Below are 22,544 nucleotides of genomic sequence, written 5' to 3'. Positions count from 1 at the left end.
GAATGTTTGTTACTTGGCTGCTTCTTTTCAACTTGTTCTTTCGCAATTTTAGGTCTTTAAATCCGTAGATTTCTCGAGCTCCTCTTTCTGTAGACTTGCTAAAAACCTTTTGATCTTGCGAGCTCTTTAAATCCGTAGATCTGTTAAGAGACTTTTTAACTTTTGCGAGTTCTTCAAATCCGTAGATCTGCTAAGAGACTCTTTGACTTTGTGAGTTCTTCAAATCCGTAGATCTGCTAAGAGACTCTTTAGTTTTGCGAGTTCTTCAAATCCGTAGATCTGCTAAGAGACTCTTTAGTTTTGCGAGTTCTTCAAATCCGTAGATCTGCTAAGAGACTCTTTAGTTTTGCGAGTTCTTCAAATCCGTAGATCTGCTAAGAGACTCTTTAGTTTCCAGACTCTTCAAATCCGTCGATCTGCTCAGAGGTTTGGATTGTTCTTCCGATCTCTTGTGGTTCGGAAACCTGGGCAAGAGATCGCTAGTCTGCCTCTTTAGTTATGCCTTCGGCGATCCGTGGATCTGAGCCGGAGTTTTATAACTTGATTCGAGCGACTGTTTGTTGCGAACAAATTTTATTAGGGTACCGCGAATCCGAGGATTCTGGACGATTCCCTGAAGTGTATGATTTGGTCATTTCTTGCATTTTATCAAGGAATGGGCAAAGTCAATCCTGTTTTTAGTCTCGGATTGATCAGATCCGAGGCTGCATGTATATATAAAGGGACAATAAATATAGAGATAAGTTTAATGAAACTCATGGTGCCAATGGCTTTCCTCTTCTCATTAAACAACTTACTTGGTTTACAGACAGAGATCATACAAAATATTTCTTGAGAACATCGGTATTCCAATGGTTCTTCAAAATTGTTCCATCTAACTGTTTCAGCATATACGTGCCTGGCCTTTTTTCGGAATGGATGATGTATGGTCCTTCCCAAGTGGCTGAGAGTTTGCCATGGATCCGTCCTTTCTGAACCGAGGCGGCGTTTCTGAGTACTAGATCACCGACTTTTAGGGGTCTGGCGTTGACTCTTCGGTTGTAATGCTTGTTGACCCTCTGCAAATAGGCTGCGTTGAGTGTCCTTGCATCGTTCCGAGCTTCGTCCAGTAGATCGAGAGCTTCGGATAGAAGTTGGTTGTTGCTTTCTCCTTGGAGCCCATCATACCTGTTGTATGCCTGGATCCTCAGGCTTTCTGTTCCGATTTCCACAGGAATTACAGCTTCGGATCCGTATACAAGGTGGAACGGTGTTTGTCCGGTAGCTTCTTTCTCAGTGGTCCGAAGGGACCATAGCGTTCCGGGTAGCTCTTCTAACCATTTGTTTTTGTCATCCTCGACTCTTTTCTTGAGTGCATTGAGGATGAGTTTGTTAGCAGCTTCGGCTTGCCCGTTGCTTTGTGGGTGACAGACTGCCGAGTACGCTAGGTGTATGCCGAACTGTTTGCACCACTTTTGCAACGGGGTGTTGTCGAACTGTTTCCCGTGGTCGAAGACCATCAGTCTTGGTATGCCGAACCTTGTGATGATGTTCTGCCATATGAACTTGCGGACCTGAGGTTCGATGATGGAGGAGACAGCTTCGGCTTCGATCCATTTGCTAAAATAGTCGACTCCTACAATCAACCACTTCTTCTGGTTCGTCGCTGAGGGGAAGGGACCAATGATGTCTAACCCCCACTGTGCGAATGGTAATGGATACAGCGTTGATTGTAGGGTTTGAGCTGGTTGATGGATGGCTGGTGCGAACTTTTGGCATTTCTCGCATTTCCTTGCCATCTGCTTTGCCTCGGAAACCATAGTGGGCCACCAGTACCCAGCCCGAAGGGCTTTATGTGCCAATGTCCTGCCTCCGATGTGGTTTCCGCATATCCCGAGGTGGATTTCCCTTAGGATGTAGTCAGCGTCTGTTGGACCCACACATTTTAGCAGCGGAGCGGAGAATGATTTCCTCATGAGCTCTCCTTCGGCGCTGATGATGAACCACTTGTTGAATCTTTTCAGTTTTCTTGCCTGCAGCCTATCCTCGGGAAGTTCTCCCCTTTCTTTGTATGCAACTACTGCGTCCATCCAGCTGGGTTCGGTACGTAAGCTGCATACTGTGGTGGGTAGCAAGTCAATGCTTCTCTCTTGGTGAACTTCCACGTGGACCGACCTGTTTAGGTCGATGAGTGTTGAGCTTGCGAGTTTTGACAGTGCATCTGCTTGCGTGTTTTGTCCTCGGGGAATGAGAATGACTTCAAAGGATCTTAACTTTGACGTTAAGGACTTGATTTTTGCTAAGTAAGCTGTCATGCTGGGCCATTTGGCCTCATACTCCCCTCGGATCTGGTTGGCTACAAGCTGGGAATCAGTTTTGAGGCAAACATGCTCGGCCTCCAGGGATAAACAAAGCTCTATCCCTGCGATTGCGGCCTCATATTCGGCCTCGTTGTTAGTTGCTTTGAAGCCGAACTTCAATGCATACTCTATGCTTTTCCCCGTCGGGGGGATTAGTACAACTCCTGCTCCTGAGCCGTTTATTGTGGAAGATCCGTCAGTGAAGACCTCCCAAGTGCTTTTCGTATCATTCAGCATTTCCTGGTATGAGCACTCGGCCAAGAAGTCTGCCAATGCTTGTGCTTTGATTGCTGTCCTCGGCTGATATTTGATGCCGAACTCTGATAGTTCGAAAGCCCAGGCAGCCAATCTTCCTGACCTCTCTATTTTGTCGAGTACTTTTTCGAGCGGTTGGTCAGTTAGCACTGTGATCTGGTGGGAGTCGAAGTATGGCCTCAGTTTTCGTGCAGCTACCACTACTGCATATGCGACTTTCTCGATGAGTGGGTACCGGGTTTCGGCCCCTGTAAGTGTTCGGCTGGTGAAGTAGATTGGCTGTTGCTTCTTTTCTTCTTCCCGAAGAAGCACTGCGCTGACGGTTCCAGGGCTAACTGCGACATATAGGTACAGGGTTTCCCCCTCCTTTGGTCTGGCCAGTGTCGGCAGTTGAGCTAGGTGGGCTCTGAGTTGCTGAAAAGCTTCTTTTTGCTCCTGTTCCCATATCAGTTCGGGATCCACTTTCCTCGGGACCCCCTTTTTCTTGACTGGTTCTGCTTCTCCTCCGGGAAGGTTCTTTGGTTTCAGTGCTTTGAAGAAGGGGGCTCCCTTGTCCGAGGCTTTTGATATGAACCTTGTTAGTGCGGCTAACCTGCCGGTTAGCCTCTGCACATCTCTCTTGGTCTTCGGCTCGGGTAAATCCAATGCTGCTTGGACTTTGTCCGGGTTCGCATCAATTCCTCTTTCGCTCACCATGAATCCGAGGAATTTCCCTGACTTCACCCCGAAGACGCATTTTTTTGGGTTCAGCTTCATGCTGTATTTCCTCAGATTTCCGAAGGTCTCTGCCAAGTCTTTGACGTGGTCTTCCTCCTTGATGCTTTTTACGATGGAGTCATCCACATAGACCTCCACATTCCTCCCTTTCTGGTCGGCGAAGACGTGATCAACTAGCCTCTGGTAGGTGGCTCCGGCATTTTTCAAGCCGAAAGGCATCATTTTATAGTTGAACACTCCTGCGCTTGTGATGAACGCTGTCTTTGCTCTGTCATCGGGGTGCATGAATACTTGGTGGTAGCCTGAAAAGGCATCCATGAAGCTGAGCAGTGCATGGCCGCTGGTGGAGTCAACCAATTGATCTATCCTTGGCAGGGGATAACAGTCTTTGGGGCAGGCTCGGTTCAGGTCTGTGAAATCCACGCACATTCGCCAGGAGCCGTTCTCTTTTTTGACCATCACCACGTTGGCCAGCCATTTCGGATACATGCATGGTTCAATGAATCCGGCCTCCTGCAACTTTTTCACCTCCTCGGCGATGGCTTTGTTTTTCTCCGAGGAGTAGTTCCTCTTTTTTTGCTTGACTGGCCGAGCTTCAGCGTTGACGTCCAGCTTGTGACAAATCAGCTTCGGATTTATCCCTGGCATATCTGCTGCTGACCATGCAAAGATGTCTTTATGATCCCTGAGTAATCGGATCAAATCGATTCGGAGCCCCGAGCTTAAGCCCTTGCCTATTCGGACGCTCCTGTCTGAATCCTCTTCGAGGAAGATATCCTCCATTTCTTGATCTGGTTCGGGAGATAGGGTTTCGGGGCGGGCATCAACTTCTGCGGGAGACAAGCTGCTCGTGCTTGCTCTTCTCCTTTTTGCCTCGCTTTCCTCTCCCGTAGCTCCCTTTTCTTCTTCGGGGTCGTCCCCTAGTTTGGGCTTTCGGACAGCAGTGTGGCAGGTTCTTCTCGCCACTTCTTGATCACCTCTGATTCGTTCGGCGAATCCTGCATCCGAGACGTATATCATCAGCTGGTGGTATGTGGAGGGGACTGCTTGCATCTTGTGAATCATGGTTCTCCCCATGATTACGTTGTATACGGAGTCGCAGTCCATCACCAAAAATTCGTCCCGAAGGGTTTTTGCTGCCTGGCCTTCACCCACTGTGACTGGCAGGGTGATCTTTCCTCGAGGGATAGCTGCGGATCCGTTGAATCCGATCAGAGGATAACTGACTTTCGTCAGTGCTTCCTCTGGCTCTTCGAGGATCAGCTGCTCGAAGCAGTTTCTGAAGATGATATTGACGGCACTTCCTCCGTCGACTAACACTCGATGTACGTTGTGGTTATTGAGGTCCATGGAAATGACCAGAGGATCGTCATGCTTGTACTGGACTCCGAAGCAATCATCAGCAGTGAAGGTCATGTTCGGGGGGTGTGGCTGGTTGTCTCCCACCGCGCTGAAGTTGACCCGATGGGAGAGGGCTCTTAGGTGTTTTTTGCTGGCCTGGCCAGACTTCTGTCCCCCGAACACCACTAGGATGTCATTCTTCTTGTGCCCTGTTGCTTCGTAGATCCTTTTCTGGGGTTGCTCGTGTTGTTTGCCGCTTGCGGCCTTTTCTTTTTCCTCCCTTCGGTCTAACAAGTACTGTTTCAGGTAGCCTCGGCGAACGAGGTCCTCAATGTTGTCTTTCAGCGAGTTGCATTCTTCGGTGTGGTGACCGAAGTCATCATGAAACTCGCACCATTTGTTCTTGTTTCTCCGAGCTGGGTTGGACTTGAGCTTCCCAGGTAGTTTCCACTTTTCGTCATTTCTGTTGAGGCTAAATATCTCTTTTCGGGGCAGAGCTAGTGGAGTGTAGTTGGTGTACTTGGGTTGAAGTTCACCCCTTCTCCCGTCTTTCTTCGGGCTCATCTCTCTAGCTCCTACTTTCTCTTTCCCCTTCCTTGAGCTGCCCTCGGGCTTGCTCTGGGTATTCTTTGTGTCTCTCGGATCCGACGATCCTTTCAATCTTGCAGCGGCCTTGTTGAACTCTTCGGTTCTGATGAACGCATCAGCCATTTGGAGCACGTCAGCTATTCTGGAGGGGTTCTTCATTGAGAGTTCGTCACGGAACTTCCCTTCCTGGAGCGCGTGTTTCAAGGCGAAGATGGCCACGTCTGGCTGCAAGTTTGGTATGTTTGTTGATTCCTTCATGAATCTGGCCATGAATTCTCTCAGACTTTCGTCTCTTTCTTGTTGGATTGAGGTCAGTTCTGCTGTGGTTCGCTCGGGGCGATTGTTGCTCACGAACTGTGTGCAGAATCTCTTTTTCAGCTTTTTCCAGCTCTTGATCGATCCCTTCGGCAGCGATCTAAACCACTCTCCCGCCACTCCGGTTAGCGTGGTTGGGAAATATTTACACCAACATGCTTCGGAGTAGGGACTCAAGAACATTTGCTGCTCGTAGGAGATGACATGATCCCTCGGATCTGTGATTCCGCTGTAGGTCAGGTGCGCTGGCAGTCTTACCTTCGGTATTTCTTCCATGATCAGCTCGTCCAAGAAAGGGGATGACGTGGGAGTCATGATTCTTTTCCCGAGTCTAGCCCTGATGCCTTCGTTTGCCGAGGTTCTGTGCTTAGAACGTTCGGGCGTACGATGGGGGCTAGGGGTTCGATCATGCCTCCTGTCTCTTCTTCTCTCTCGGCTACTGACCTCGGGTCGTTCGCCAGATCTGCTTGGCTCGCCCACCCCGAGTCTCGTATGGATCGAGGGTCTTAACCTTGAGTGGACCGAGGGCCTCAACCTGCTGAGCACCGAGCTTCGGACCCGAGTGTTACGAGTAGTCGATTCGCTTTGGAGAGCTGTTGGAGTAGGCGATGGTCTCGCAAACCAATCTGGTTGCTGTTGTGCCCTTTTTTGGGTGTCCCACGTGCTTTCCATCCACCTCGACGTCAAGTGTGTACCTGTCAAGGGAAGGAGTTCTCGTTCGGGTCTGGACACTTCCGCACTGGGTGGCTCGTTCAGCCTTCGCCTGGTCCTCCTCTCTTCTCTGCGGTCATTTGCCAGTCCTTGCTGCTTCTCATTGAAGAGGAAGTTTTGCATGATGGTCATGGCCGCAGTGAGCTCTTCCCTAGTTGGAATCGGAGGTCCTGCATTTGTGGCGGTCGTAGCTCTGCTTGGCTGTGACCTCGCCATCGATTGAGGGTGCCCCTCTTGGTCAGATTCTGAATCTGACCGCACCATCATATCGTCGTCATTGTTGTTAACAACATCATTCACCATTTTCGCGGAAAGAGGTGGTTGATGTCTTTCAAAGGCTTTGAAGTGTTCTTCCCCACAGACGGCGCCAAATTGTTCCGGTGTTGTAAAGATGGAAACAATGGGCTTCGAATGAAGGCCCCTTTGTATGTGTTGAAGATCTTGCCTGTTTGAATGAGTGGAGTCCGAATTCACCTGCACAAGAGCAAAGTCACTAGCCTCGGGGGTGTTTCCGAGGAAAGCCCCTCCGATGCCTAAGTAAGAATGATGCTCGGATTCTAGAGAGAAGTTCTCTAGAAGAGTAGTCTTAAGGCGGTAAATTGGACGTACCTTGAGGTGTGAGCCTTGGCGGCCTATTTATAGTGTTTGCATAATAAATGCCCATAGGTCATTTATTGCTATTGGGCCTTGGGCCTTAATGGATGGCTGAATAGCCACTGGTAGGTTCGATGTTGTTGTTTAGAGCCATTGGGCTTTGGACTTAGTGGCCCAATTCAGAGTCAATTGGGAGCCCAAACAGAAACGTATGAAGTATTAAATAGCAATGGTAGTGAATTGTGTTAAGAAGTGATCTGATATATAATGTGTAACATAATTTTGACACTAACTAGCACAACCTAACTCAGCTCGTAGAACATATAAGGACAGTGCAACCTAACTCGAGCCAAGAAGCTAGGCATGGATTGTGAAATTTTCACTCCACATATCCACTTAATACTCCGTAGATCAGATCAAAACAATTAATCCTGAATCCTGATACAATAATCTATGATCCAATTGAGCATTAGCAGCCAAAATCCTTTGTTAATCTAACAGCTAGTTGCAACTTGCAAGCTTTTTATCCAACTTAAAAGTAAAAATTGATAACTAAGCCTATCAGCATGGCAAAAGTGGTGGGGTGGGGTGGGGAGCAGTTAACATTTGGATAGCATAGCAATTAGCAATGTTTGTGGACCTTTATGATTACCTAAAGCCATTATGTTAGACCATGGAGGTTATTTTAGGCACCTTCCCACCCGGCTGCCGGCCTCGGACGGTAAAAAAAATTAAAAATGGTTTTTTTCACCTGAAAATTGAAAAAAGGCCACAATAACGATAATATTTCTGATGTTTTTTTTTTTCCACGATTTCATGTATTTAACTCCATTCTCTTCCTTTGCTTCCTTCACCTCGATGAATTCACATAATTTTTTTCTCTCATTAATTCACAAAATTGACAAAATTTAATGGCGATAAAGAGAGGAGGGTGAAGGAGCGAAAGAAAAAATCCACAGAGGGATTGTAAAAAATTGGAGGAGAATTAAACCAGTGTCTTCACGTAACGATTTCATCTACTTTTTCGTTTTCATGTGATAAAAACAAGTTTTAATTATTTTTTAGTTGGTAAAATACAAGTTTTAGTTTTTTAGGTGGTAAAAAATAATTTATCTTTGTTTTTTTCTTAATTTGATATACAATTAATTTATTTTTCTTTTATTATACGAAGTATTATTAACTTGCTACATCATTCATCAATACCTAATATTTAAAAAGGAAGACCATGGACTATTAGATGACATGTGTCATCCTATCTTTCCTCTATTATTTTTATTTATTTTTCAATTTTTTCTTTTGTGGTTTATTTCACAATTATTTTACAGGTTTAACACTCTAATTCATCTTCCTCATTCAAAATCAATTCACCATTTAATTCATATAACTTCTTCCATTCCATCTCCATCCATAACACCCGATATTAATCCACCATCTAATTTATATATTTTTTCAACTTTCAACCCAGCTAATCACAATCTCTCAACAATATTAACACTTTAAAAAAACGCTTAACAACCACTATATAATTACTCGTTCATTGAACGGGCTCAAAAGCTAATTATACTTAATATAGGCAATTAAGCACATCTAAGCTAGTGAGTAATGAGTGACAACCGCGTGAGTGGTTGCTGGCACAGTCGTCTCTCCAAACCCGCTCGCGGCGGGGTCCAATGCAAACCTCTAAGGGTACGTAGTATGAGCACATTGGGGGAAATAATTTTGGTTGCAGTATGTATAGCTATTAGCTTATGTTGATGAAATCCGAAACTGATTTTAACACATTTAATAATTCTTCCATTTTTTAATAATGCACCATTTGAATTTTATCACTATTCACATATTCTTATATAGTTATTTTTTGTGATTTATATGTAAGGAAAAATATATAGATCTTGTTAGATTCGTCTCAAAATATACTTTTAAATTATCAAATTTTTATAATTTTTTAAAATGTATAATGAGATATATTAATGGTTAAAACAGTGTATTAACAACCGTGAAATTTCAGATGGTGTAATTATAAAAGATGGAGGAAGTATAATATGGGGTACTATCTACATAGTAATTTCCTGTATTCTACTGAAAAGGAACTTTAACAAAATCATTAAAATCGCGTGCCCAAGTCAATTTTATTTTTATGTCACATTAAGTTTTATTTTGGTGTAGGGATTTTATAGTTAAGGCCGTATGGCATGAGGACCATGGTCTGATGGTTTCCACCTCAACCTTGCCACATATATACAGGCAGATTCAACATTTGATTAATGAAAAAAGAACATATGAAATTAGTCGTTGTTTTATCTACAACAGATTTTTCTAGGTAAGATAGTCATATACTCATATGTAGTTACTTCTTTAAGTCTTTTGATGTCAATAAAGGGATAGAAATGGGTGAGATTTGGATCGGGTGGAGCATCACCCGCATTCATCACCCAAGTTCATCCGCTCCACCCGGTCCATCCGTGTAATACCCCGAAATTTTTAAATTTGATTAATCATGCTTAATTATTTTTATTTAGCTTAAAATCGTTTTAAATATTAATTTCAAACTTTATTTTAATTAACGAAGTTTCATTTCGCTTAAATTTTTAATATTATTACACGAGTTATTAATTTTCAGATTCTATGATTAAATTTCAAAATTTTCGAGCTTAAGCTACTTTTTAAAAATCTAAATTATTCCGTGATTGATTTCGGATTTTTAATAATTTCGGAACGTTCTCATTCGAAAACTAAATTTATTTTTCGTTAACGATATTTTTATAAATAATTATTTTAAAACTTGGTTTTAATTAAACTTTTCTATTCCAAATAGTTTCCTAAAAATAGAGATCAATTTTCTGAATTCTTGCCTAAATAAGTGAAATTACTAAAATGCCCTTACAAATCCAAAATGCCAATTTTCTTCTTCTCTTTACTCTCCACGTACAAAGCAAGAATGAAGAAAACTCTTCATTCCTCTCCTTCCCTCAATTCAGTCTTGATTCATGCCTTGATCTCCAAGCCATTTTCCTTCTCATTCACTCTACTTTACTCTACAAATCAGACACAATTTCAACTAAATTCCAACCAAAAATAAAAAAAATCAAATTTCAATTTCATTTTTCTCTGTTTCTTTGATTCGAACCATCTCCCACCACCATCAACCACCACCGTGACCACCTTGACCACCACTGGACCACCACTTTCACCATCCCGCCTCGCCTCTGGCTGTTTCAGTCAACTACCACCACCGCGATTTCCTCCATTTCCTTCGACCAGAACGGGGCCGCATTCCCCTGCCTCCCTCGCCTCCCCCTCTGCCGCACCACCTAACCACAACCACCACCAATTCCAAACACCTCCTACCTCCTAAACCTACACACCGCCCCAACCTCCGGCAAAACTCCGCCCAGAACCGCCCAGAAACACCCTCAACCTCCCCTGCTTGGTTCGACCGTCCTCTCTCCCCTCCGTTGTTGTTTCTCCGCCGCGGAACAACCACCACCACCTTCGCCTCTGGCGCGGGTTCGCGGTGCTGCGCCGCCCAGCCCAGCCACCTAATTCCTCCTCCCTTCTCTCTTCCTTCCCTTCGTACTCCTCTGTTTCGAGCACCCACCTCCCCGCTCCACGCTTCCTGTTTTCTTTTTTTTCCAGAAAACACGTTCCTACTTGGAACTCAGCCCCCTTTATTTTCTCAAGCCAAGGCCCAATTCTTTGGCCCAATTTTCCAAAGTGAGTTTCACTATTTAATTTAGGCCCTAAATAAATTGTTACTTACTTTAACATTGTTATAATTTAAATCAAAGATTTACAAACTACTTTGATTTAAGATTTGAAAAAAAAAAATGTAAATAATATTACATGTGTTGATTTATGAAAATATTATTGGTTTTAAGTATTTATTGATTTATGAAAATATTTTATGTATTGATTTAATCGAATTTAATAATACTTTAGGTAAATTTTTTTTATAAACGAAAAGTATTTAGAAAATATTAATTTTATAATATTTATCGTTTTAATAACTAATTCAATAATTTGATATTTTGAAAGAAATTGGACTCGGGGCTCAGGAAGGACGATCCATCAGACAGGAAGTATAAAAACTACGGTTGAGGTAACGGTTATTGCTAGTACCCGCATTCCCTTCGAAATGTATTTATGAATGATGTTATGAATGATTGATGTTTTATAATGATGTTTTATGAATTGCGGGATTACAAGTATGATTTGATTGAATTGTTTTACGATAATGCAGCTTTATGCAAAGTATTGATTTAATGAATTATTATTCCTGAAAGAAATGATTTTATGAAATAACGAGATTTAATGGTTTATTGAACCACCCTGAATGATTGAGATTTTCCTGATTAATGTTCGATTAAAAGAAATGTAAACATGATAAATAAAAGTGTAAGAACTGGTCAAGTTCCCCTGATATGGAACCAAGGTTCCCCCTGATAAGAAGCACTGGCTTCCCCTGATATGGAACCAAGGTTCCCCCTGATAAGAAGCACTGGCTTCCCCTGATATGTGAAGGAAATAATGCCCTTGGTCCAAGTATGCATTCTATGTTAAGTCTAATAAATGCGGTTCAGTATTAATTAACAAGTTAATAATTCAGTGAGATCAAGTGAGCTGAATGCCTAGCTAGAGGCCGCTTCAGTTCAAGTGGAATTAATGATATTAATCCACAGCTTACTCTTGACTGAACCCGTAGGGTCACACAAATAGTACGTAAACGGATCAAGTATTTAATGGCATTAAATACTCCATCTATGAATATTCGGAACCGACGGATCTTGGTTTCAGTGGGAGCTAAGATCGTCACAGGCAAGAAATGAATACTCCGGAAACGATGATATTGCCGGAAACGGAAATATGGATCGTATCGGAAATATGAATATTATCCAAGTCGTAGATGTTGCCGGAAACGGAAACATGGTACGTATCGGAAAATATTATTGGAAATGGAAATATTACCAGAATCGGAAATATTGCCGGAAACGGAAATATTGTCAGAATCTGAAATATTGCCGGAATCGGAAAATAATTCCGGAAACGGAAATATTAAATATTTGTTCGAAACGGAAATTAATTCCGGAATCGGAAATATTAAATATTGTTCGTATCGGAAATAGATTCCGGAAATGGAAATTTAATCGGAAGCGTATCGTACGAATTAGCATCGGACGAGGCTTGCCGGACGAAGGCCCAGCACGAAGTCGGGGCCATCGCCCAGCAAGCATGCGCGCCACAAGCCCAGCCAAGGCAGCGCCCAGGCCTACCGCAAGGCAGGCCCAGCGCGCGCCAAGGGCCACGGCTGCGTGGGCCGTGCTGCGCGGGCTGCTGCTCGCACGCGCATGGGCAGCCCTTGTGGCTGCCGTGTGTGTGTGAGTTTGTGCTCATGCGTGATTCCTGAATCTACAAGAGTCAGTGTATGATTAAGTTTCTATTCCTAATTGGATAAATTAATTAAATAGAATTCATGTAGGATTCTAATTTCAATTAATTCGTATCCTACTAGGATTACGATTCCTTTTCCATAACTCTATAAATAAAGGCCTAGGGGTCATAATTTATACACAAGTTTCAAAGTATTCAAAAGTGAGTTTTTTGAGAGAAAATTAAAACACATCTTGCTCATAAAGTGCCGAAATTTTCTAGTACCTTAAGGGCGATTCTAGTTGGTCAATCTTAAGGCGGATCCGGACGTGCTGTGGACTATCTACGGAGGGACGACACTTGGAGTCCTAAAAGACTTGTTCTTGTTCGGTTCGGGCGCAGCTAGGGAGGGCACGCAACAAAGAGTATGCATCTAAATTATGCTATATGATTATGTGTAAATAATATGTTGTCCTGGGTTAATGGTTGTTTCCGCATGATCTATGTAGTGTCATATGTATCATAACCTAACAGTGGTATCACGAGCCCCTTATTATTTTCATAATCTAAATTGCATGAACATGGTTAAATATTACAAATTTGCAAGAATTAAAAGGGGTGATTAATTTTCGTAATTGTTAATTAATTGCAAATTGCGTTTATTTAATTATATGTACGCAGTTTTTCGGCAGTTTCTTCATTACTCATCCGAATTGAGTGATTTTTGTGTCAATTCCGCATGTAAAAGGCATTCTAAAATTTTGACAAAAAGAGTATTTTTCTGCCGAACCCAGAATTCTCAAATTCGAAGCCTAACTATGACTTTTCGAAGGTTTTAGTTTTTCGAATGCAAAATTTCGTAAATTTAAGATGTTAAATTAAATATTTGCATTCTTGTTGATAAATCTTGAATTTTTGATTGACCTACTGCATATGTTTAACAAGTTTGAATGCCTAGTCTTGTTAATTATGCAATCTAATTTGTAATTATGATTAATTTGTTGAAAATTAGAATAATTTAGAATTAATTTGATTTTCATAATTAATTGTAATTTAATTAGAAACCTATGATTAAAAACCACCATAAAAATTGTAAATTTACGATAAATTTTAAATTTTTATGACCTAGACTTGAATCCATATCAATCGGAAATCAATTGGATAATAAATTTTCGATTTTTCGCCCTAAAATTATGAAATTAATAATATTTATTAATTTGTCATTAATTTTAAATATAAATTTTAAATTTTTATGCGATTCGTTCAAATAACTTGCACGCACGAAGCAATGGACGCTTCGTGTTACCCTTAAGGGGTGTTGTATAATGCGGGCATGCGACGACGAGCAAGGGAGCTCGTCGCCCGTGCGGCACGAATGCAATGAGCAAGGGCGTAGTGCACGAGCACAAGGCAGCAGCCCTGCCTTGTGTCGTGTGCCACGAGCAATGAACGAATAGGCATGGGCGAAGGGCGAGCCAAGGCAGTCGCGTGTGGGCAGCAAGCGAGCTGCGCCACAACGCGCGCTGCCTCGCACAAGTGCGCGCAGCCTCGCGCGCAGCGAGCGCAAGCTCGCGTGCCACGAGCGCTGCGCCCAGCATCACTCGCGCGCACAGCGCGCGATGTCGCGCGCCCAGCGAGCGATGTCGCGCACCAGCGAGCGATGGATCGCGCCAGCGAGCGATGGCTCGCGCGCACAGCGCGCGATGTCGCCCGCCCAGCGAGCGATGTCGCGCCCCAGCGAGCGATGGCTCGCGCGCACAGCGAGCGAGCCAGCGCGCCCAGCGAGCGATCTCGCGCGCGCGCACTGCGAGCGATAGCTCGCGTGCGATGGGGCGCTGTGCGGAGGCTTGCGATAGGACAGCAGCAGCTATGCGGCGAGCGCATGGGCTGCGCGCACATGGCCAGCAATGGCTGTGTGCGTACGGCCCATGGGCGTGCAACGCGTAGGGTGTTTGCGTTACGATTAGATCGTTTTGAATGTTTAATTTGAAAATTTCAGTTCACGTAATTTTAATTAATTTTAAAATTAATAATTTGAATTAATTTCTTGGATTTTAATTTTGAATATTATAATTATAATAAATGGTATTTATTCTAATTATTTTACTAAAATTAAAATGATGAATTAATTTAAATGCGACTGAAATTAAATTAAATTTTGGATTCAATTATAAATTTATATGAGCTTTAAATTTTAATTAAATTTGTATGTTTCCGGTTGGACTAGAAATACATTTTTATGTTTAAAATTGGTAAAGCATATGAATTTATTGGTTTAAGTGGGAGCGCTTTTTAGTCATAAACTCTTGATTAGGTCTACAAATCCTTAAGGTTAAAACAACTCGATTAGAATTAATAAGGACTGAATAATTGGTAGATTATTGGTGCCCTTGATTAATTGCTGCAAATGTTTACGTGATGCATAATGTGTTTTACTAACCAGCTATGTGGGCCATTCATGATAATGAATGGGTGAATGGTATATATTGTATATGTACTGTTTTGCAGGTTATGAAGTGACTAGTATGGCCCAAATAGGATAGAAAATATGGTCTGCGTACCATTAATTTGAATGTAATTGGTCTAAAGTACCAAAGTTATTTTTCAATTCAAATATGGTCTGCGAACCATCAAATAGTTGTAATTAGTTATAGCTTATCCTATTTGAAGAAAATGGTGCCTCCCACGGAGATTTTCAAGACGGACTTTGAAGTCAAAGCTTCAAGATGAAGTCGGGCCATACTAGATCACAAATATCTTATGCATGTTTTAAGTTATTTATTGTTTTAAATATGTCTTAAAATGCATGAGATCATAAGCTTGATTATGTTGCATGATTAAGGATTTTAGTTCACTTAAAATCTAACCAACATAGTAAGAGCCTTAAGTTCCAAACTTAAAAATTGAGTTAAAAGGTGCCATGCCAAAATATACACTTGCTTGGATATCCTTTACATCAATCTAGTAATAGTTTTCGCTCAGCGAGGTGTTACTTATTGGTCCTAAAGGGGCAAGGTACACAAATAATTGTGAGTACATGTTAGTTTTGGTGAAACTCAACGATATAAGTAAGGAGTCCTTTTATGTCGTGGCAAATTCGATAGGTTTACCTAATAAGTTCTTAGACGTACCTATCAACCAAGAATAGTTTCTAGACTATTAGCAAAAGGCTTTTGCTTACCTAAGATGTTCTAGGATTAAGTCGACAAACTGTGCTTAGTTCTTCAATGATTTTAGGATCTTGGAATCATTTTATTCACACCTGCCGGAACACATAACTTGAATAAAATGCTTAATAAACATTGAATTATGCATGTATGCTAGAATTTAAGTTTATTAAGAGAAACTGTGAATGGTTATTTATTTGTTTATTCTTTTCAATTGTAGTTTTCAATATGGCAAACAACAATTCATTCAACATTCGATCAATTCTCGAAAAGGAGAAGTTGAACGGGAAAAACTTCCTTGACTGGCAAAGGAACTTGCAAATAGTTCTTATGCAGGAAGAAAAGGAGTATGTCCTAGATGAGGCGATGCCCGAAGCTCCTGGCGACGGGGTCACTCAGGCTGCCCTCAATCGTTGGATTGATGCCAACAAGGATGTGAAATGTCTAATGCTCGCCACCATGAGTGCGGATCTGCAGAAAACGTTCATCAACTCAGATGCTTTCACAATCATCAGTGAGTTGAAGAACATGTTCCAAGATCTGGCTCGAGTCGAAAGATTCGAGACTCATAGGCAAATTCTTGAGACCAAGCTTAAGAAAGGCGAGCCCGTAAGTCCACATGTTCTCAAAATGATTGGACTCATTGAGAATATGAGTCGGCTGGATCAGCAATTTTCTCAGGAAATGGCTATAGACACCATCCTCCATTCTCTTCATAGCGGGTATGATCAGTTCAAACTGAACTACAGTATGAATAGTCTGGACAAAACGCTCACTGAGCTTCACGGTATGCTGAAGACCGCTGAAAAGACGCTCAAAAGTGATAAGCAGGATGTGCTTATGGTGCGTGGGGGCAAGTTCAAGAAATCTGGAAAGAAGAGGAATGCTAAGAAAGGTGGCAACAAGGCCAGCCCAACTAAGCAAACTGGCGCCAAATCTGCAAAGAGGAAGGTCAGTCAACCCACTTCTGAATCCGAATGCTTCTACTGCAAGAAGAAGGGGCATTGGAAGAGAGATTGCTTGAAGCTAAAGGAAGATCAGAAGAACGGAACAGTCGTTCCATCTTCAGGTATTTTCGTTATAGACTGTATACTTGCTAATTCAACTTCTTGGGTATTAGATACTGGTTGTGGCTCACACTTATGTTCCAATCCACAGGGACTAAGAAGAAGTAGAAAGTTAAGCAAGGGTGAAGTCGACCTACGAGTGGGAAATGGAGCACGGATTGCTGCATTAGCCGTAGGAACTTACTATTTGTCGTTGCCCTCCGGGCTAGTTTTGGAACTGGAAGAATGTTTCCATGTTCCAAGTCTTACTAAAAACATCATTTCAGTTTCTTGCTTAGATGCTAAGGGATTTTCCTTTATAATAAAAGACAATAGTTGTTCGTTTTATTTTAAAGAGATGTTTTATGGATCTGCTAGATTAGTCAATGGACTTTATTTATTAGATCACGACAAACAAGTATATATAAAATAAATACCAAAAAGGCCAAAAAGGATGATTCAGATCTCACCTATCTGTGGCATTGTAGATTAGGCCATATAAACTTGAAACGCTTAGAAAGACTTCAAAGGGAAGGAATTCTAGAACCATTTGACTTAGAGGATTATGGTAAATGCGAATCATGTTTACTTGGCAAAATGACAAAGCAACCTTTCTCTAAAGTTGGAGAAAGAGCAAATGAACTATTGGGTTTAATCCATACAGATGTATGTGGACCAATGAGTACAAATGCTAGAGGTGGTTTCAGCTACTTTATCACTTTCACTGATGACTTCAGTAGGTATGGTTATGTCTACCTAATGAAGCATAAGTCTGAATCCTTTGACAAATTCAAGGAATTTCAGAGTGAAGTAGAGAATCAATTAGGCAAGAAGATTAAGGCACTGCGGTCTGATAGAGGCGGTGAATATCTGAGCTATGAATTTGATGACCATCTGAAAGAATGTGGAATTCTATCAGAATTGACTCCTCCTGGAACACCACAATGGAACGGTGTGTCAGAACGGAGGAACAGAACCTTGCTAGACATGGTCAGGTCAATGATGGGTCAGGCCGAACTTCCATTAGAATTTTGGGGACATGCACTAAATACAGCTGCACTCACTATAAATAGAGCTCCGTCTAAAGCTGTCGAAAAGACTCCATACGAATTATGGTTTGGAAAGCCTCCAAATGTGTCTTTTCTTAAGATTTGGGGATGTGAAGTATACGTCAAACGATTAATTTCAGACAAACTTCATCCAAAATCTGACAAATGTATCCTTGTGGGCTATCCAAAGGAAACAAAGGGGTATTACTTCTACAATACATCTGAGAACAAAGTGTTTGTTGCTCGAGATGGTGTCTTTTTGGAGAAGGATCACATTTCCAAAATGACAAGTGGGAGAAAAGTAGACCTCGAAGAAATTCGAGTCGAACAACAAACTCTAGAGAATGCTCAAGATGACATTCAAGATGAAACTCAGAGATCTTTAGAAGAATCTGGTGAGAATCATGGTCAATCTAGAAATGTTACCCCGCGTAGATCGCAAAGATATAGATCTCAACCGGAAAGGTACTTGGGTATTTTGACGAACGAGAGCTATGACGTTCTATTACTTGAAAGTGATGAACCTGCGACTTACAAGCAAGCTATGACGAGCCCTAGCTCCAAGCAGTGGCAAGAAGCCATGCAATCTGAATTAGACTCCATGTCTGAAAACCAAGTATGGGATTTGGTCGATTTGCCAGATGGCTACCAAGCCATTGGAAGCAAATGGGTTTTCAAACTGAAAAAGGACAAGGATGGGAAACTTGAAGTTTTCAAAGCTAGATTGGTTGCAAAAGGTTACAGGCAAGTCCACGGTGTGGATTACGATGAAACCTTTTCACCAGTTGCAATGCTAAAGTCTATTCGAATAATGTTAGCAATCGCTGCATATTACGATTACGAAATATGGAAGATGGATGTCAAAACTGCTTTCTTAAACGGCGTTTTAACAGAAACTGTGTTTATGACACAGCCTGAAGGTTTTGAGGATCCAAAGAATGCTAAAAAGGTATGCAAGCTAAAGAAGTCAATCTACGGATTGAAGCAGGCATCCAGGAGCTGGAATATACGTTTTGATGAAGCAGTCAGTGACTTTGGTTTCATCAAGAACGCGGACGAATCTTGTGTATACAAGAAGGTCAGTGGGAGCAAAATTGCTTTCCTAGTATTATATGTCGACGACATATTGCTTATCGGAAATGACATTCCTATGTTGAACTCTGTCAAGATTTGGCTTGGGAAATGTTTTTCGATGAAGGATCTAGGAGAAGCACAGTACATATTGGGCATCAAGATTTACAGAGATAGATCTAAAAAGATGATTGGACTTAGTCAAAGCACTTATATCAATAAGGTACTTGATAGGTTCAAGATGGCGGACTCCAAGCGAGGCTACCTACCCATGTCTCATGGAATGACTCTAAGCAAGACTCAGTGCCCAAAAACACTTGATGAGCGTAGAAGAATGAATGGGATTCCATATGCATCATTGATTGGTTCAATAATGTATGCTATGATATGTACACGCCCGGATGTTGCGTACGCACTCAGTGCTACGAGCAGATACCAGTCAGACCCAGGAGAGGCGCATTGGACTGCTGCCAAGAACATTCTGAAGTACCTGAAAAGGCACAAAGATGACTTCCTGGTCTATGGTGGAGATGATGAATTAATTTTTAAAGGCTATACGGACGCAAGTTTCCAAACCGACAAAGATGATTTCAGATCACAGTCTGGGTTTGTCTTCTGCCTCAACGGAGGAGCAGTAAGCTGGAAAAGTGCTAAGCAAAGCACCATTGCGGATTCTACAACTGAAGCGGAGTACATTGCTGCACATGAAGCAGCAAAGGAAGCTATATGGCTAAGGAAGTTCATAGGAGAACTTGGTGTAGTCCCCTCCATTAAAGGACCAATAGCCCTGTATTGTGATAATAACGGAGCTATTGCACAGGCAAAAGAGCCTAGACACCACCAGAGAGTCAAGCATGTACTTCGTAGATTTCACCTTCTACGAGAGTTCGTTGAAAGAAAAGAAGTCGAGATAAGCAAAATTGGAACTGATGACAACATATCAGATCCATTAACTAAACCTCTGCCGCAAGCGAAGCACAACTCGCACACTGCAGCTATGGGAATCAAGCATATTGGAGAATGGCTTTGATGTCTCTGTTTAATGTTTTAAAGTTTTAGAGTTTAAATCTTTGTAAAACATTATTGGTTAATCATTCACAATAAATGAAAGAAATTCATTTTTCCATTTAATTTATGGTTTATTAAATGATGAGTCCCTTCAACTTGACGATATATTCAAGATAGACTGTCAGGACCAGTCCTGTGACTAAGAAATGTCTATCAAGTGAACTTGAATGTCAAAGGTTGAAAATGGTCCCTAATCGGAGTTTTCTATAAAATTGGACGCATAGAAAACGTTAGACGATTAGAATGCAAGATGACTAGTAGTTCTGTTTCTTGAACTATGTGGACATGGCAATGTCATAATCATTTGCATAGATACTTACTTTGGGAAGACTAGTATCGGACAAGACCTATGAAACTTTACTGTAAGAGATGAAAGTCTGTCATAAGTAAATTTCATTAAATTATTAGACACTAAATCCTCAATACCTGAGTGATTTGAGATTACTTGTTTGAGAACTGGTTGCTTTGACGTTGACCAACCGTCGCACCGTAAAAGGAGGCTATAAAGGCAACGCTCAGGTAATCACCTATCAAACGAAGTCTAATCTCAAGATCGCAAGATTGGGATTGTCCTCCCATAAATCGGGATGAGATGCTTAAAAGTTGTACAAGGCCACTCGGAGAGCTAGAAACTGTGAAATGCATGGCCGTGCTCGGATGAATCATAGGCTATGATTATCTGTTTATTTGATCAGTTGAACTCTGAAACCGAGGAACACCTCTGGACATAATAAGGATGACAACTCTTACCTTATGTTCAAGAGCAAGCATCGAGAGACAAAGGAATTAGGAAATGCACACTTGTCCCTAAGGACAAGTGGGAGACTGAAGGAAATAATGCCCTTGGTCCAAGTATGCATTCTATGTTAAGTCTAATAAATGCGGTTCAGTATTAATTAACAAGTTAATAATTCAGTGAGATCAAGTGAGCTGAATGCCTAGCTAGAGGCCGCTTCAGTTCAAGTGGAATTAATGATATTAATCCACAGCTTACTCTTGACTGAACCCGTAGGGTCACACAAATAGTACGTAAACGGATCAAGTATTTAATGGCATTAAATACTCCATCTATGAATATTCGGAACCGACGGATCTTGGTTTCAGTGGGAGCTAAGATCGTCACAGGCAAGAAATGAATACTCCGGAAACGATGATATTGCCGGAAACGGAAATATGGATCGTATCGGAAATATGAATATTATCCAAGTCGTAGATGTTGCCGGAAACGGAAACATGGTACGTATCGGAAAATATTATTGGAAATGGAAATATTACCAGAATCGGAAATATTGCCGGAAACGGAAATATTGTCAGAATCTGAAATATTGCCGGAATCGGAAAATAATTCCGGAAACGGAAATATTAAATATTTGTTCGAAACGGAAATTAATTCCGGAATCGGAAATATTAAATATTGTTCGTATCGGAAATAGATTCCGGAAATGGAAATTTAATCGGAAGCGTATCGTACGAATTAGCATCGGACGAGGCTTGCCGGACGAAGGCCCAGCACGAAGCCGGGGCCATCGCCCAGCAAGCATGCGCGCCACAAGCCCAGCCAAGGCAGCGCCCAGGCCTACCGCAAGGCAGGCCCAGCGCGCGCCAAGGGCCACGGCTGCGTGGGCCGTGCTGCGCGGGCTGCTGCTCGCACGCGCATGGGCAGCCCTTGTGGCTGCCGTGTGTGTGTGAGTTTGTGCTCATGCGTGATTCCTGAATCTACAAGAGTCAGTGTATGATTAAGTTTCTATTCCTAATTGGATAAATTAATTAAATAGAATTCATGTAGGATTCTAATTTCAATTAATTCGTATCCTACTAGGATTACGATTCCTTTTCCATAACTCTATAAATAAAGGCCTAGGGGTCATAATTTATACACAAGTTTCAAAGTATTCAAAAGTGAGTTTTTTGAGAGAAAATTAAAACACATCTTGCTCATAAAGTGCCGAAATTTTCTAGTACCTTAAGGGCGATTCTAGTTGGTCAATCTTAAGGCGGATCCGGACGTGCTGTGGACTATCTACGGAGGGACGACACTTGGAGTCCTAAAAGACTTGTTCTTGTTCGGTTCGGGCGCAGCTAGGGAGGGCACGCAACAAAGAGTATGCATCTAAATTATGCTATATGATTATGTGTAAATAATATGTTGTCCTGGGTTAATGGTTGTTTCCGCATGATCTATGTAGTGTCATATGTATCATAACCTAACAATATGGAACCAAGGTTCCCCCTGAAATGAAGCACTGGCTTCCCCTGTTATGGAGCATTGACTCCCCCTGTTATGAAGCACTGGCTTCCCCTGTTCGTAGGAGACGTCCTACCATGTTTTCCTGTAAAGTCCTGACGACCAGAATAATAATATTAAAAGGAAAAAGGCTAATGAATGATGTCCCTGAAATGATGTTTCTGAAATGATATTACTGAAATGATGTTTCGAAATGATGCTTTTGAAATGATGATTTATTAAATGTTTTACTATATTCTATTCTCCCTGTTTATTAAATAAAATGAATTGAAATGATGTTACGATGCTAGGGTAACTTGTTACTGAGTCTTCGGCTCACCATTTTGTTTTCCGTTTTAGGTACTGCTGGGGACCACGGAAACGAGTAGTGGCGAGGATTTCACTATTACCAAGTTCACCTAAGTTAATGTTAAGTTGTAACAAGTTTCAGTAAAGATTCGAGATTAAGTTATGTACTTTGATTAAGGAATTGAGAAGGATGATTATGTGAAGTTTGGAGTTTAATAGCTTATGATTGATAGTTGCCTTGTAATTCCCAAGAGGGAGTTACGGCGGGTAATGTCCCGACCAAATTAGGATGCTTCCGATGCTAAGTATGCCTTTATACTTGAATTAGAGGTCGGGGCGTTACAGTTTGGTATTCAGAGCCAAGGTTCTGGACCATAAGTGCT

At 41.9% G+C, this 22,544-nt stretch overlaps 1 long non-coding RNA gene across 1 annotated transcript; it reads left to right on the top strand.

Moving 5' to 3' along the window:
* Positions 1-9,711: 9,711 nt before the first annotated feature.
* Positions 9,712-22,343, top strand: LOC130464160 (uncharacterized). The gene is made up of 3 exons (XR_008924487.1): positions 9,712-10,574; positions 10,896-10,959; positions 22,213-22,343. It is a non-coding gene; the product is annotated as an uncharacterized lncRNA (long non-coding RNA).
* The last annotated feature ends 201 nt before the right edge of the window (positions 22,344-22,544 follow it).

Source organism: Spinacia oleracea, chromosome 6 (assembly GCF_020520425.1).
Source record: "Spinacia oleracea cultivar Varoflay chromosome 6, BTI_SOV_V1, whole genome shotgun sequence".
NCBI classification, from domain to species: Eukaryota; Viridiplantae; Streptophyta; class Magnoliopsida; order Caryophyllales; family Amaranthaceae; genus Spinacia; species Spinacia oleracea.
The sequence above is the reverse complement of the archived record's forward strand: the minus strand, read 5'-3'. Positions and strand labels throughout refer to the sequence as shown.